Source organism: Macaca fascicularis, chromosome 12, assembly GCF_037993035.2.
Source record: "Macaca fascicularis isolate 582-1 chromosome 12, T2T-MFA8v1.1".
Taxonomy (NCBI): Eukaryota; Metazoa; Chordata; class Mammalia; order Primates; family Cercopithecidae; genus Macaca; species Macaca fascicularis.
In genome coordinates this window covers 29,940,673-29,957,443 of record NC_088386.1, presented here as the reverse complement: position 1 = coordinate 29,957,443, position 16,771 = coordinate 29,940,673, and positions in this window count along the sequence as shown.

Here is a 16,771-nt window from a genome sequence, read left to right as displayed (position 1 = left end):
GCCCATAGAGGGCTATGGTGAAAAAGGAAATATCCTCAGATGAAATCTGGAAAGAAGCTTTCTGAGAAACTGCTCTGTGATATGTGCCTTCCACTCACAGAGTTACATCTGTATTTCGTGGATCTCTTTGCTAGCCTTATTTCTGTGGAATCTGAGAACAGATATTTAGAATCCCTTTGAAGACTATAGGGCCAAAGGAAATATCCTCCGATAACAAAGAGAAAGAAGCTTTCTGAGAAACTTCTTTGTGTTCTGTGAAATCATCTCACAGAGTTACAGCTTTCCCCTCAACAAGCCTTTCGCTAGGACAGTTCTTGTGGAATTGGCAAAGTGATATTTGGAAGCCCATAGAGGGCTATGGTGAAAAAGGAAATATCCTCCGATGAAATCTGGAAAGAAGCTTTCTGAGAAACTGCTCTGTGATATGTGACTTCCACTCACAGAGTTACATCTGTATTTCGTGGATCTCTTTGCTAGCCTTATTTCTGTGGAATCTGAGAACAGATATTTCGGATCCCTTTGAAGACTATAGGGCCAAAGGAAATATCCTCCCATAACAAAGAGAAAGAAGCTTTCTGAGAAACTTCTTTGTGTTCTGTGAAATCATCTCACAGAGTTACAGCTTTCCCCTCAACAAGCCTTTCGCTAAGACAGTTCTTGTGGAATTGGCAAAGTGATAATTGGAGGCCCATAGAGGGCTATGGTGAAAAAGGAAATATCCTCAGATGAAATCTGGAAAGAAGCTTTCTGAGAAACTGCTCTGTGATATGTGACTTCCACTCACAGGGTTACATCTGTATTTCGTGGATCTCTTTGCTAGCCTTATTTCTGTGGAATCTGAGAACAGATATTTAGAATCCCTTTGAAGACTATAGGGCCAAAGGAAATATCCTCCGATAACAAAGAGAAAGAAGCTTTCTGAGAAACTTCTTTGTGTTCTGTGAAATCATCTCACAGAGTTACAGCTTTCCCCTCAACAAGCCTTTCGCTAGGACAGTTTTTGTGGAATTGGCAAAGTGATATTTGGAAGCCCATAGAGGGCTATGGTGAAAAAGGAAATATCCTCCGATGAAATCTGGAAAGAAGCTTTCTGAGAAACTGCTCTGTGATATGTGACTTCCACTCACAGTCACATCTGTATTTCGTGGATCTCTTTGCTAGCCTTATTTCTGTGGAATCTGAAAGCAGATATTTAGAATCCCTTTGAAGACTATAGGGCCAAAGGAAATACCCTCCCATAACAAAGAGAAAGAAGCTTTCTGAGAAACTTCTTTGTGTTCTGTGAAATCATCTCACAGAGTTACGGCTTTCCCCTCAAGAAGCCTTTCGCTAAGACAGTTCTTGTGGAATTGGCAAAGTGATATTTTGAAGCCCTTAGAGGGCTAGTGTGAAAAAGGAAATATCCTCCGATGAAATCTGGAAAGAAGCTTTCTGAGAAACTGCTCTGTGATATGTGACTTCCACTCACAGAGTTACATCTGTATTTCGTGGATCTCTTTGCTAGCCTTATTTCTGTGGAATCTGAGAACAGATAATTCGGATCCCTTTGAAGACTATAGGGCCAAAGGAAATATCCTCCGATAACAAAGAGAAAGAAGCTTTCTGAGAAACTTCTTTGTGTTCTGTGAAATCATCTCATAGAGTTACAGCTTTCCCCTCAAGAAGCCTTTCGCTAAGACAGTTCTTGTGGAATTGGCAAAGTGATATTTGGAAGCCCCTAGAGGGCTATGGTGAAAAAGGAAATATCCTCAGATGAAATCTGGAAAGAAGCTTTCTGAGAAACTGCTCTGTGATATGTGACTTCCACTCACAGAGTTACATCTGTGTTTCGTGGATCTCTTTGCTAGCCTTATTTCTGTGGAATCTGAGAACAGATATTTCGGATCCCTTTGAATACTATGGGGCCAAAGGAAATATCCTCCGATAACAAAGAGAAAGAAGCTTTCTGAGAAACTTCTTTGTGTTCTGTGAAATCATCTCACAGAGTTACAGCTTTCCCCTCAAGAAGCCTTTCGCTAAGACAGTTCTTGTGGAATTGGCAAAGTGATATTTGGAAGCCCATAGACGGCTATGGTGAAAAAGGAAATATCCTCCGATGAAATCTGGAAAGAAGCTTTCTGAGAAACTGCTCTGTGATATGTGCCTTCCACTCACAGAGTTACATCTGTATTTCGTGGATCTCTTTGCTAGCCTTATTTCTGTGGAATCTGAGAACAGATATTTAGAATCCCTTTGAAGACTATAGGGCCAAAGGAAATATCCTCCGATAACAAAGAGAAAGAAGCTTTCTGAGAAACTTGTTTGTGTTCTGTGAAATCATCTCACAGAGTTACAGCTTTCCCCTCAACAAGCCTTTCGCTAGGACAGTTCTTGTGGAATTGGCAAAGTGATATTTGGAAGCCCATAGAGGGCTATGGTGAAAAAGGAAATATCCTCCGATGAAATCTGGAAAGAAGCCTTCTGAGAAACTGCTCTGTGATATGTGACTTCCACTCACAGAGTTACATCTGTATTTCGTGGATGTCTTTGCTAGCCTTATTTCTGTGGAATCTGAAAACAGATATTTCGGATCCCTTTGAAGACTATAGGGCCAAAGGAAATATCCTCCCATAACAAAGAGAAAGAAGCTTTCTGAGAAACTTCTTTGTGTTCTGTGAAATCATCTCACAGAGTTACAGCTTTCCCCTCAACAAGCCTTTCGCTAAGACAGTTCTTGTGGAATTGGCAAAGTGATATTTGGAGGCCCATAGAGGGCTATGGTGAAAAAGGAAATATCCTCAGATGAAATCTGGAAAGAAACTTTCTGAGAAACTGCTCTGTGATATGTGACTTCCACTCACAGAGTTACATCTGTATTTCGTGGATCTCTTTGCTAGCCTTATTTCTGTGGAATCTGAGAACAGATAATTCGGATCCCTTTGAAGACTATAGGGCCAAAGGAAATATCCTCCGATAACAAAGAGAAAGAAGCTTTCTGAGAAACTTCTTTGTGTTCTGTGAAATCATCTCATAGAGTTACAGCTTTCCCCTCAAGAAGCCTTTCGCTAAGACAGTTCTTGTGGAATTGGCAAAGTGATATTTGGAAGCCCCTAGAGGGCTATGGTGAAAAAGGAAATATCCTCAGATGAAATCTGGAAAGAAGCTTTCTGAGAAACTGCTCTGTGATATGTGACTTCCACTCACAGAGTTACATCTGTGTTTCGTGGATCTCTTTGCTAGCCTTATTTCTGTGGAATCTGAGAACAGATATTTCGGATCCCTTTGAATACTATGGGGCCAAAGGAAATATCCTCCGATAACAAAGAGAAAGAAGCTTTCTGAGAAACTTCTTTGTGTTCTGTGAAATCATCTCACAGAGTTACAGCTTTCCCCTCAAGAAGCCTTTCGCTAAGACAGTTCTTGTGGAATTGGCAAAGTGATATTTGGAAGCCCATAGACGGCTATGGTGAAAAAGGAAATATCCTCCGATGAAATCTGGAAAGAAGCTTTCTGAGAAACTGCTCTGTGATATGTGCCTTCCACTCACAGAGTTACATCTGTATTTCGTGGATCTCTTTGCTAGCCTTATTTCTGTGGAATCTGAGAACAGATATTTAGAATCCCTTTGAAGACTATAGGGCCAAAGGAAATATCCTCCGATAACAAAGAGAAAGAAGCTTTCTGAGAAACTTGTTTGTGTTCTGTGAAATCATCTCACAGAGTTACAGCTTTCCCCTCAACAAGCCTTTCGCTAGGACAGTTCTTGTGGAATTGGCAAAGTGATATTTGGAAGCCCATAGAGGGCTATGGTGAAAAAAGAAATATCCTCCGATGAAATCTGGAAAGAAGCCTTCTGAGAAACTGCTCTGTGATATGTGACTTCCACTCACAGAGTTACATCTGTATTTCGTGGATGTCTTTGCTAGCCTTATTTCTGTGGAATCTGAGAACAGATATTTCGGATCCCTTTGAAGACTATAGGGCCAAAGGAAATATCCTCCCATAACAAAGAGAAAGAAGCTTTCTGAGAAACTTCTTTGTGTTCTGTGAAATCATCTCACAGAGTTACAGCTTTCCCCTCAACAAGCCTTTCGCTAAGACAGTTCTTGTGGAATTGGCAAAGTGATATTTGGAGGCCCATAGAGGGCTATGGTGAAAAAGGAAATATCCTCAGATGAAATCTGGAAAGAAACTTTCTGAGAAACTGCTCTGTGATATGTGACTTCCACTCACAGAGTTACATCTGTATTTCGTGAATCTCTTTGCTAGCCTTATTTCTGTGGAATCTGAGAGCGGATATTTAGAATCCCTGTGAAGACTATAGGGCCAAAGGAAATATCCTCCGATAACAAAGAGAAAGAAGCTTTCTGAGAAACTTCTTTGTGTTCTGTGAAATCATCTCACAGAGTTACAGCTTTCCCCTCAAGAAGCCTTTCGCTAAGACAGTTCTTGTGGAATTGGCAAAGTGATATTTGGAAGCCCATAGAGGGCTATCATGAAAAAGGAAATATCCTCCGATGAAATCTGGAAAGAAGCTTTCTGAGAAACTGCTCTGTGATATGTGACTTCCACTCACAGAGTTACATCTGTATTTCGTGGATCTCTTTGCTAGCCTTATTTCTGTGGAATCTGAGAACAGATATTTCGGATCCCTTTGAAGACTATAGGGCCAAAGGAAATATCCTCCGATAACAAAGAGAAAGAAGCTTTCTGAGAAAATTCTTTGTGTTCTGTGAAATCATCTCACAGAGTTACAGCTTTCCCCTCAAGAAGCCTTTCGCTAGGACAGTTCTTGTGGAATTGGCAAAGTAATATTTGGAAGCCCATAGAGGGCTATGGTGAAAAAGGAAATATCCTCCGAGGAAATCTGGAAAGAAGCTTTCTGAGAAACTGCTCTGTGATATGTGACTTCCACTCACAGAGTTACATCTGTATTTCGTGGATCTCTTTGCTAGCCTTATTTCTGTGGAATCTGAGAGCAGATATTTAGAATCCCTTTGAAGACTATAGGGCCAAAGGAAATATCCTCCCATAACAAAGAGAAAGAAGCTTTCTGAGAAACTTCTTTGTGTTCTGTGAAATCATCTCACAGAGTTACAGCTTTCCCCTCAAGAAGCCTTTCGCTAAGACAGTTCTTGTGGAATTGGCAAAGTGATATTTGGAAGCCCATAGAGGGCTATGGTGAAAAAGGAAATATCCTCCGATGAAATCTGGAAAGAAGCTTTCTGAGAAACTGCTCTGTGATATGTGACTTCCACTCACAGAGTTACATCTGTATTTCGTGGATCTCTTTGCTAGCCTTATTTCTGTGGAATCTGAGAACAGATATTTCGGATCCCTTTGAAGACTATAGGGCCAAAGGAAATATAATCCGATAACAAAGAGAAAGAAGCTTTCTGAGAAACTTCTTTGTGTTCTGTGAAATCATCTCACAGAGTTACAGCTTTCCCCTCAAGAAGCCTTTCGCTAGGACAGTTCTTGTGGAATTGGCAAAGTGATATTTGGAAGCCCATAGAGGGCTATGGTGAAAAAGGAAATATCCTCCGATGAAATCTGGAAAGAAGCTTTCTGAGAAACTGCTCTGTGATATGTGACTTCCACTCACAGAGTTACATCTGTATTTCGTGGATCTCTTTGCTAGCCTTATTTCTGTGGAATCTGAGAACAGATATTTCGGATCCCTTTGAAGACTATAGGGCCAAAGGAAATATCCTCCCATAACAAAGAGAAAGAAGCTTTCTGAGAAACTTCTTTGTGTTCTGTGAAATCATCTAACAGAGTTACAGCTTTCCCCTCAACAAGCCTTTCGCTAAGACAGTTCTTGTGGAATTGGCAAAGTGATATTTGGAAGCCCATAGAGGGCTACGGTGAAAAAGGAAATATCCTCAGATGAAATCTGGAAAGAAGCTTTCTGAGAAACTGCTCTGTGATATGTGACTTCCACTCACAGCATTACATCTGTATTTCGTGGATCTCTTTGCTAGCCTTATTTCTGTGGAATCTGAGAGCAGATATTCAGAATCCCTGTGAAGACCATAGGGCCAAAGGAAATATCCTCCCATAACAAAGAGAAAGAAGCTTTCTGAGAAACTTCTTTGTGTTCTGTGAAATCATCTCACAGAGTTACAGCTTTCCTCTCAAGAAGCCTTTCGCTAAGACAGTTCTTGCAGAATTGGCAAAGTGATATTTGGAAGCCCATACAGGGCTATGGTGAATAAGGAAATATTCTCAGATGAAATCTGGAAAGAAGCTTTCTGAGAAACTGCTCTGTGATATGTGACTTCCACTCACAGAGTTATATCTGTATTTCGTGGATCTCCTTGCTAGCCTTATTTCTGTGGAATCTAAGAGCAGATATTTAGAATCCCTGTGAAGACTATAGGGCCAAAGGAAATATCCTCCCATAACAAAGAGAAAGAAGCTTTCTGAGAAACATCTTTGTGTTCTGTGAAATCATCTCACAGAGTTACAGCTTTCCCCTCAAGAAGCCTTTCGCTAAGACAGTTCTTGTGGAATTGGCAAAGTGATATTTGGAAGCCCATAGAGGGCTATGGTGAAAAAGGAAATATCCTCCGATGAAATCTGGAAAGAAGCTTTCTGAGAAACTGCTCTGTGATATGTGACTTCCACTCACAGAGTTACATCTGTATTTCGTGGATCTCTTTGCTAGCCTTATTTCTGTGGAATCTGAGAATAGATATTTCGGATCCCTTTGAAGAGTATAGGGCCAAAGGAAATATCCTCCCATAACAAAGAGAAGGAAGCTTTCTGAGAAACTTCTTTGTGTTCTGTGAAATCATCTCACAGAGTTACAGCTTTCCCCTCAAGAAGCCTTTCGCTAAGACAGTTCTTGTGGAATTGGCAAAGTGATATTTGGAAGCCCATAGACGGCTATGGTGAAAAAGGAAATATCCTCCGATGAAATCTGGAAAGAAGCTTTCTGAGAAACTGCTCTGTGATATGTGACTTCCACTCACAGAGTTACATCTGTATTTCGTGGATCTCCTTGCTAGCCTTATTTCTGTGGAATCTGAGAACAGATATTTCGGATCCCTTTGAAGACTATAGGGCCAAAGGAAATATCCTCCGATAACAAAGAGAAAGAAGCTTTCTGAGAAACTTCTTTGTGTTCTGTGAAATCATCTCACAGAGTTACAGCTTTCCCCTCAAGAAGCCTTTCGCTAGGACTGTTCTTGTGGAATTGGCAAAGTGATATTTGGAAGCCCATAGAGGGCTATGGTGAAAAAGGAAATATCCTCCGATGAAATCTGGAAAGAAGCTTTCTGAGAAACTGCTCTGTGATATGAGACTTCCACTCACAGAGTTACATCTGTATTTCGTGGATCTCTTTGCTAGCCTTATTTCTGTGGAATCTGAGAACAGATATTTCGGATCCCTTTGAAGACTATAAGGCCAAAGGAAATATCCTCCGATAACAAAGAGAAAGAAGCTTTCTGAGAAACTTCTTTGTGTTCTGTGAAATCATCTCACAGAGTTACAGCTTTCCCCTCAAGAAGCCTTTCGCTAAGACAGTTCTTGTGGAATTGGCAAAGTGATATTTGGAAGCCCATAGAGGGCTATCATGAAAAAGGAAATATCCTCCGATGAAATCTGGAAAGAAGCTTTCTGAGAAACTGCTCTGTGATATGTGACTTCCACTCACAGAGTTACATCTGTATTTCGTGGATCTCTTTGCTAGCCTTATTTCTGTTGAATCTGAGAACAGATATTTCGGATCCCTTTGAAGACTATAGGGCCAAAGGAAATATCCTCCGATAACAAAGAGAAAGAAGCTTTCTGAGAAACTTCTTTGTGTTCTGTGAAATCATCTCACAGAGTTACAGCTTTCCCCTCAAGAAGCCTTTCGCTAGGACAGTTCTTGTGGAATTGGCAAAGTGATATTTGGAAGCCCATAGAGGGCTATGGTGAAATAGGAAATATCCTCCGAGGAAATCTGGAAAGAAGCTTTCTGAGAAACTGCTCTGTGATATGTGACTTCCACTCACAGAGTTACATCTGTATTTCGTGGATCTCTTTGCTAGCCTTATTTCTGTGGAATCTGAGAGCAGATATTTAGAATCCCTTTGAAGACTATAGGGCCAAAGGAAATATCCTCCCATAACAAAGAGAAAGAAGCTTTCTGAGAAACTTCTTTGTGTTCTGTGAAATCATCTCACAGAGTTACAGCTTTCCCCTCAAGAAGCCTTTCGCTAAGACAGTTCTTGTGGAATTGGCAAAGTGATATTTGGAAGCCCATAGAGGGCTATGGTGAAAAAGGAAATATCCTCCGATGAAATCTGGAAAGAAGCTTTCTGAGAAACTGCTCTGTGATATGTGACTTCCACTCACAGAGTTACATCTGTATTTCGTGGATCTCTTTGCTAGCCTTATTTCTGTGGAATCTGAGAGCAGATATTTCGGATCCCTTTGAAGACTATAGGGCCAAAGGAAATATAATCCGATAACAAAGAGAAAGAAGCTTTCTGAGAAACTTCTTTGTGTTCTGTGAAATCATCTCACAGAGTTACAGCTTTCCCCTCAAGAAGCCTTTCGCTAGGACAGTTCTTGTGGAATTGGCAAAGTGATATTTGGAAGCCCATAGAGGGCTATGGTGAAAAAGGAAATATCCTCCGATGAAATCTGGAAAGAAGCTTTCTGAGAAACTGCTCTGTGATATGTGACTTCCACTCACAGAGTTACATCTGTATTTCGTGGATCTCTTTGCTAGCCTTATTTCTGTGGAATCTGAGAACAGATATTTCGGATCCCTTTGAAGACTATAGGGCCAAAGGAAATATCCTCCCATAACAAAGAGAAAGAAGCTTTCTGAGAAACTTCTTTGTGTTCTGTGAAATCATCTAACAGAGTTACAGCTTTCCCCTCAACAAGCCTTTCGCTAAGATAGTTCTTGTGGAATTGGCAAAGTGATATTTGGAAGCCCATAGAGGGCTACGGTGAAAAAGGAAATATCCTCAGATGAAATCTGGAAAGAAGCTTTCTGAGAAACTGCTCTGTGATATGTGACTTCCACTCACAGCATTACATCTGTATTTCGTGGATCTCTTTGCTAGCCTTATTTCTGTGGAATCTGAGAGCAGATATTCAGAATCCCTGTGAAGACCATAGGGCCAAAGGAAATATCCTCCCATAACAAAGAGAAAGAAGCTTTCTGAGAAACTTCTTTGTGTTCTGTGAAATCATCTCACAGAGTTACAGCTTTCCTCTCAAGAAGCCTTTCGCTAAGACAGTTCTTGCAGAATTGGCAAAGTGATATTTGGAAGCCCATACAGGGCTATGGTGAATAAGGAAATATTCTCAGATGAAATCTGGAAAGAAGCTTTCTGAGAAACTGCTCTGTGATATGTGACTTCCACTCACAGAGTTATATCTGTATTTCGTGGATCTCCTTGCTAGCCTTATTTCTGTGGAATCTAAGAGCAGATATTTAGAATCCCTGTGAAGACTATAGGGCCAAAGGAAATATCCTCCCATAACAAAGAGAAAGAAGCTTTCTGAGAAACTTCTTTGTGTTCTGTGAAATCATCTCACAGAGTTACAGCTTTCCCCTCAAGAAGCCTTTCGCTAAGACAGTTCTTGTGGAATTGGCAAAGTGATATTTGGAAGCCCTTAGAGGGCTATGGTGAAAAAGGAAATATCCTCCGATGAAATCTGGAAAGAAGCTTTCTGAGAAACTGCTCTGTGATATGTGACTTCCACTCACAGAGTTACATCTGTATTTCGTGGATCTCTTTGCTAGCCTTATTTCTGTGGAATCTGAGAATAGATATTTCGGATCCCTTTGAAGAGTATAGGGCCAAAGGAAATATCCTCCCATAACAAAGAGAAGGAAGCTTTCTGAGAAACTTCTTTGTGTTCTGTGAAACCATCTCACAGAGTTACAGCTTTCCCCTCAAGAAGCCTTTCGCTAAGACAGTTCTTGTGGAATTGGCAAAGTGATATTTGGAAGCCCATAGAGGGCTATGGTGAAAAAGGAAATATCCTCCGATGAAATCTGGAAAGAAGCTTTCTGAGAAACTGCTCTGTGATATATGACTTCCACTCACAGAGTTACATCTGTATTTCGTGGATCTCCTTGCTAGCCTTATTTCTGTGGAATCTGAGAACAGATATTTCGGATCCCTTTGAAGACTATAGGGCCAAAGGAAATATCCTCCGATAACAAAGAGAAAGAAGCTTTCTGAGAAACTTCTTTGTGTTCTGTGAAATCATCTCACAGAGTTACAGCTTTCCCCTCAAGAAGCCTTTCGCTAGGACTGTTCTTGTGGAATTGGCAAAGTGATATTTGGAAGCCCATAGAGGGCTATGGTGAAAAAGGAAATATCCTCCGATGAAATCTGGAAAGAAGCTTTCTGAGAAACTGCTCTGTGATATGAGACTTCCACTCACAGAGTTACATCTGTATTTCGTGGATCTCTTTGCTAGCCTTATTTCTGTGGAATCTGAGAACAGATATTTCGGATCCCTTTGAAGACTATAAGGCCAAAGGAAATATCCTCCGATAACAAAGAGAAAGAAGCTTTCTGAGAAACTTCTTTGTGTTCTGTGAAATCATCTCACAGAGTTACAGCTTTCCCCTCAAGAAGCCTTTCGCTAAGACAGTTCTTGTGGAATTGGCAAAGTGATATTTGGAAGCCCATAGAGGGCTATCATGAAAAAGGAAATATCCTCCGATGAAATCTGGAAAGAAGCTTTCTGAGAAACTGCTCTGTGATATGTGACTTCCACTCACAGAGTTACATCTGTATTTCGTGGATCTCTTTGCTAGCCTTATTTCTGTGGAATCTGAGAACAGATATTTCGGATCCCTTTGAAGACTATAGGGCCAAAGGAAATATCCTCCGATAACAAAGAGAAAGAAGCTTTCTGAGAAACTTCTTTGTGTTCTGTGAAATCATCTCACAGAGTTACAGCTTTCCCCTCAAGAAGCCTTTCGCTAGGACAGTTCTTGTGGAATTGGCAAAGTGATATTTGGAAGCCCATAGAGGGCTATGGTGAAATAGGAATTATCCTCCGAGGAAATCTGGAAAGAAGCTTTCTGAGAAACTGCTCTGTGATATGTGACTTCCACTCACAGAGTTACATCTGTATTTCGTGGATCTCTTTGCTAGCCTTATTTCTGTGGAATCTGAAAGCAGATATTTAGAATCCCTTTGAAGACTATAGGGCCAAAGGAAATATCCTCCCATAACAAAGAGAAAGAAGCTTTCTGAGAAACTTCTTTGTGTTCTGTGAAATCATCTCACAGAGTTACAGCTTTCCCCTCAAGAAGCCTTTCGCTAGGACAGTTCTTGTGGAATTGGCAAAGTGATATTTGGAAGCCCATAGAGGGCTATGGTGAAAAAGGAAATATCCTCCGATGAAATCTGGAAAGAAGCTTTCTGAGAAACTGCTCTGTGATATGTGACTTCCACTCACAGAGTTACATCTGTATTTCGTGGATCTCTTTGCTAGCCTTATTTCTGTGGAATCTGAGAACAGATATTTCGGATCCCTTTGAAGACTATAGGGCCAAAGGAAATATCCTCCCATAACAAAGAGAAAGAAGCTTTCTGAGAAACTTCTTTGTGTTCTGTGAAATCATCTCACAGAGTTACAGCTTTCCCCTCAACAAGCCTTTCGCTAAGACAGTTCTTGTGGAATTGGCAAAGTGATATTTGGAAACCCATAGAGGCCTACGGTGAAAAAGGAAATATCCTCAGATGAAATCTGGAAAGAAGCTTTCTGAGAAACTGCTCTGTGATATGTGACTTCCACTCACAGAGTTACATCTGTATTTCGTGGATCTCTTTGCTAGCCTTATTTCTGTGGAATCTGAGAACAGATATTTCGGATCCCTTTGAAGACTATAGGGCCAAAGGAAATATCCTCCGATAACAAAGAGAAAGAAGCTTTCTGAGAAACTTCTTTGTGTTCTGTGAAATCATCTCCCAGAGTTACAGCTTTCCCCTCAAGAAGCCTTTCGCTAGGACAGTTCTTGTGGAATTGGCAAAGTGATATTTGGAAGCCCATAGAGGGCTATGGTGAAAAAGGAAATATCCTCCGATGAAATCTGGAAAGAAGCTTTCTGAGAAACTGCTCTGTGATATGTGACTTCCACTCACAGAGTTACATCTGTATTTCGTGGATCTCTTTGCTAGCCTTATTTCTGTGGAATCTGAGAACAGATATTTCGGATCCCTTTGAAGACTATAGGGCCAAAGGAAATATCCTCCCATAACAAAGAGAAAGAAGCTTTCTGAGAAACTTCTTTGTGTTCTGTGAAATCATCTAACAGAGTTACAGCTTTCCCCTCAACAAGCCTTTCGCTAAGACAGTTCTTGTGGAATTGGCAAAGTGATATTTGGAAACCCATAGAGGCCTACGGTGAAAAAGGAAATATCCTCAGATGAAATCTGGAAAGAAGCTTTCTGAGAAACTGCTCTGTGATATGTGACTTCCACTCACAGAGTTACATCTGTATTTCGTGGATCTCTTTGCTAGCCTTATTTCTGTGGAATCTGAGAGCAGATATTTAGAATCCCTGTGAAGACTATAGGGCCAAAGGAAATATCCTCCGATAACAAAGAGAAAGAAGCTTTCTGAGAAACTTCTTTGTGTTCTGTGAAATCATCTCACAGAGTTACAGCTTTCCCCTCAAGAAGCCTTTCGCTAGGACAGTTCTTGTGGAATTGGCAAAGTGATATTTGGAAGCCCATAGAGGGCTAGGGTGAAAAAGGAAATATCCTCCGAGGAAATCTGGAAAGAAGCTTTCTGAGAAACTGCTCTGTGATATGTGACTTCCACTCACAGAGTTACATCTGTATTTCGTGGATCTCTTTGCTAGCCTTATTTCTGTGGAATCTGAAAGCAGATATTTAGAATCCCTTTGAAGACTATAGGGCCAAAGGAAATATCCTCCCATAACAAAGAGAAAGAAGCTTTCTGAGAAACTTCTTTGTGTTCTGTGAAATCATCTCACAGAGTTACAGCTTTCCCCTCAAGAAGCTTTCGCTAAGACAGTTCTTGTGGAATTGGCAAAGTGATATTTGGAAGCCCATAGAGGGCTATGGTGAAAAAGGAAATATCCTCCGATGAAATATGGAAAGAAGCTTTCTGAGAAACTGCTCTGTGATATGTGACTTCCACTCACAGAGTTACATCTGTATTTCGTGGATCTCTTTGCTAGCCTTATTTCTGTGGAATCTGAGAACAGATATTTCGGATCCCTTTGAAGACTATAGGGCCAAAGGAAATATCCTCCGATAACAAAGAGAAAGAAGCTTTCTGAGAAACTTCTTTGTGTTCTGTGAAATCATCTCACAGAGTTACAGCTTTCCCCTCAAGAAGCCTTTCGCTAGGACTGTTCTTGTGGAATTGGCAAAGTGATATTTGGAAGCCCATAGAGGGCTATGGTGAAAAAGGAAATATCCTCCGATGAAATCTGGAAAGAAGCTTTCTGAGAAACTGCTCTGTGATATGAGACTTCCACTCACAGAGTTACATCTGTATTTCGTGGATCTCTTTGCTAGCCTTATTTCTGTGGAATCTGAGAACAGATATTTCGGATCCCTTTGAAGACTATAAGGCCAAAGGAAATATCCTCCGATAACAAAGAGAAAGAAGCTTTCTGAGAAACTTCTTTGTGTTCTGTGAAATCATCTCACAGAGTTACAGCTTTCCCCTCAAGAAGCCTTTCGCTAAGACAGTTCTTGTGGAATTGGCAAAGTGATATTTGGAAGCCCATAGAGGGCTATCATGAAAAAGGAAATATCCTCCGATGAAATCTGGAAAGAAGCTTTCTGAGAAACTGCTCTGTGATATGTGACTTCCACTCACAGAGTTACATCTGTATTTCGTGGATCTCTTTGCTAGCCTTATTTCTGTGGAATCTGAGAACAGATATTTCGGATCCCTTTGAAGACTATAGGGCCAAAGGAAATATCCTCCCATAACAAAGAGAAAGAAGCTTTCGGAGAAACTTCTTTGTGTTCTGTGAAATCATCTCACAGAGTTACAGCTTTCCCCTCAAGAAGCCTTTCGCTAGGACAGTTCTTGTGGAATTGGCAAAGTGATATTTGGAAGCCCATAGAGGGCTATGGTGAAATAGGAATTATCCTCCGAGGAAATCTGGAAAGAAGCTTTCTGAGAAACTGCTCTGTGATATGTGACTTCCACTCACAGAGTTACATCTGTATTTCGTGGATCTCTTTGCTAGCCTTATTTCTGTGGAATCTGAAAGCAGATATTTAGAATCCCTTTGAAGACTATAGGGCCAAAGGAAATATCCTCCCATAACAAAGAGAAAGAAGCTTTCTGAGAAACTTCTTTGTGTTCTGTGAAATCATCTCACAGAGTTACAGCTTTCCCCTCAAGAAGCCTTTCGCTAGGACAGTTCTTGTGGAATTGGCAAAGTGATATTTGGAAGCCCTTAGAGGGCTATGGTGAAAAAGGAAATATCCTCCGATGAAATCTGGAAAGAAGCTTTCTGAGAAACTGCTCTGTGATATGTGACTTCCACTCACAGAGTTACATCTGTATTTCGTGGATCTCTTTGCTAGCCTTATTTCTGTGGAATCTGAGAACAGATATTTCGGATCCCTTTGAAGACTATAGGGCCAAAGGAAATATCCTCCCATAACAAAGAGAAAGAAGCTTTCTGAGAAACTTCTTTGTGTTCTGTGAAATCATCTCACAGAGTTACAGCTTTCCCCTCAACAAGCCTTTCGCTAAGACAGTTCTTGTGGAATTGGCAAAGTGATATTTGGAAACCCATAGAGGCCTACGGTGAAAAAGGAAATATCCTCAGATGAAATCTGGAAAGAAGCTTTCTGAGAAACTGCTCTGTGATATGTGACTTCCACTCACAGAGTTACATCTGTATTTCGTGGATCTCTTTGCTAGCCTTATTTCTGTGGAATCTGAGAACAGATATTTCGGATCCCTTTGAAGACTATAGGGCCAAAGGAAATATCCTCCGATAACAAAGAGAAAGAAGCTTTCTGAGAAACTTCTTTGTGTTCTGTGAAATCATCTCCCAGAGTTACAGCTTTCCCCTCAAGAAGCCTTTCGCTAGGACAGTTCTTGTGGAATTGGCAAAGTGATATTTGGAAGCCCATAGAGGGCTATGGTGAAAAAGGAAATATCCTCCGATGAAATCTGGAAAGAAGCTTTCTGAGAAACTGCTCTGTGATATGTGACTTCCACTCACAGAGTTACATCTGTATTTCGTGGATCTCTTTGCTAGCCTTATTTCTGTGGAATCTGAGAACAGATATTTCGGATCCCTTTGAAGACTATAGGGCCAAAGGAAATATCCTCCCATAACAAAGAGAAAGAAGCTTTCTGAGAAACTTCTTTGTGTTCTGTGAAATCATCTAACAGAGTTACAGCTTTCCCCTCAACAAGCCTTTCGCTAAGACAGTTCTTGTGGAATTGGCAAAGTGATATTTGGAAACCCATAGAGGCCTACGGTGAAAAAGGAAATATCCTCAGATGAAATCTGGAAAGAAGCTTTCTGAGAAACTGCTCTGTGATATGTGACTTCCACTCACAGAGTTACATCTGTATTTCGTGGATCTCTTTGCTAGCCTTATTTCTGTGGAATCTGAGAACAGATATTTAGAATCCCTGTGAAGACTATAGGGCCAAAGGAAATATCCTCCGATAACAAAGAGAAAGAAGCTTTCTGAGAAACTTCTTTGTGTTCTGTGAAATCATCTCACAGAGTTACAGCTTTCCCCTCAAGAAGCCTTTCGCTAGGACAGTTCTTGTGGAATTGGCAAAGTGATATTTGGAAGCCCATAGAGGGCTAGGGTGAAAAAGGAAATATCCTCCGAGGAAATCTGGAAAGAAGCTTTCTGAGAAACTGCTCTGTGATATGTGACTTCCACTCACAGAGTTACATCTGTATTTCGTGGATCTCTTTGCTAGCCTTATTTCTGTGGAATCTGAAAGCAGATATTTAGAATCCCTTTGAAGACTATAGGGCCAAAGGAAATATCCTCCCATAACAAAGAGAAAGAAGCTTTCTGAGAAACTTCTTTGTGTTCTGTGAAATCATCTCACAGAGTTACAGCTTTCCCCTCAAGAAGCCTTTCGCTAAGACAGTTCTTGTGGAATTGGCAAAGTGATATTTGGAAGCCCATAGAGGGCTATGGTGAAAAAGGAAATATCCTCCGATGAAATATGGAAAGAAGCTTTCTGAGAAACTGCTCTGTGATATGTGACTTCCACTCACAGAGTTTATCCTCCGATGAAATATGGAAAGAAGCTTTCTGAGAAACTGCTCTGTGATATGTGACTTCCACTCACAGAGTTACATCTGTATTTCGTGGATCTCTTTGCTAGCCTTATTTCTGTGGAATCTGAGAACAGATATTTCCGATCCCTTTGAAGACTATAGGGCCAAAGGAAATATCCTCCGATAACAAAGAGAAAGAAGCTTTCTGAGAAACTTCTTTGTGTTCTGTGAAATCATCTCCCAGAGTTACAGCTTTCCCCTCAAGAAGCCTTTCGCTAGGACAGTTCTTGTGGAATTGGCAAAGTGATATTTGGAAGCCCATAGAGGGCTATGGTGAAAAAGGAAATATCCTCCGATGAAATCTGGAAAGAAGCTTTCTGAGAAACTGCTCTGTGATATGTGACTTCCACTCACAGAGTTACATCTGTATTTCGTGGATCTCTTTGCTAGCCTTATTTCTGTGGAATCTGAGAGCAGATATTCAGAATCCCTGTGAAGACCATAGGGCCAAAGGAAATATCCTCCCATAACAAAGAGAAAGAAGCTTTCTGA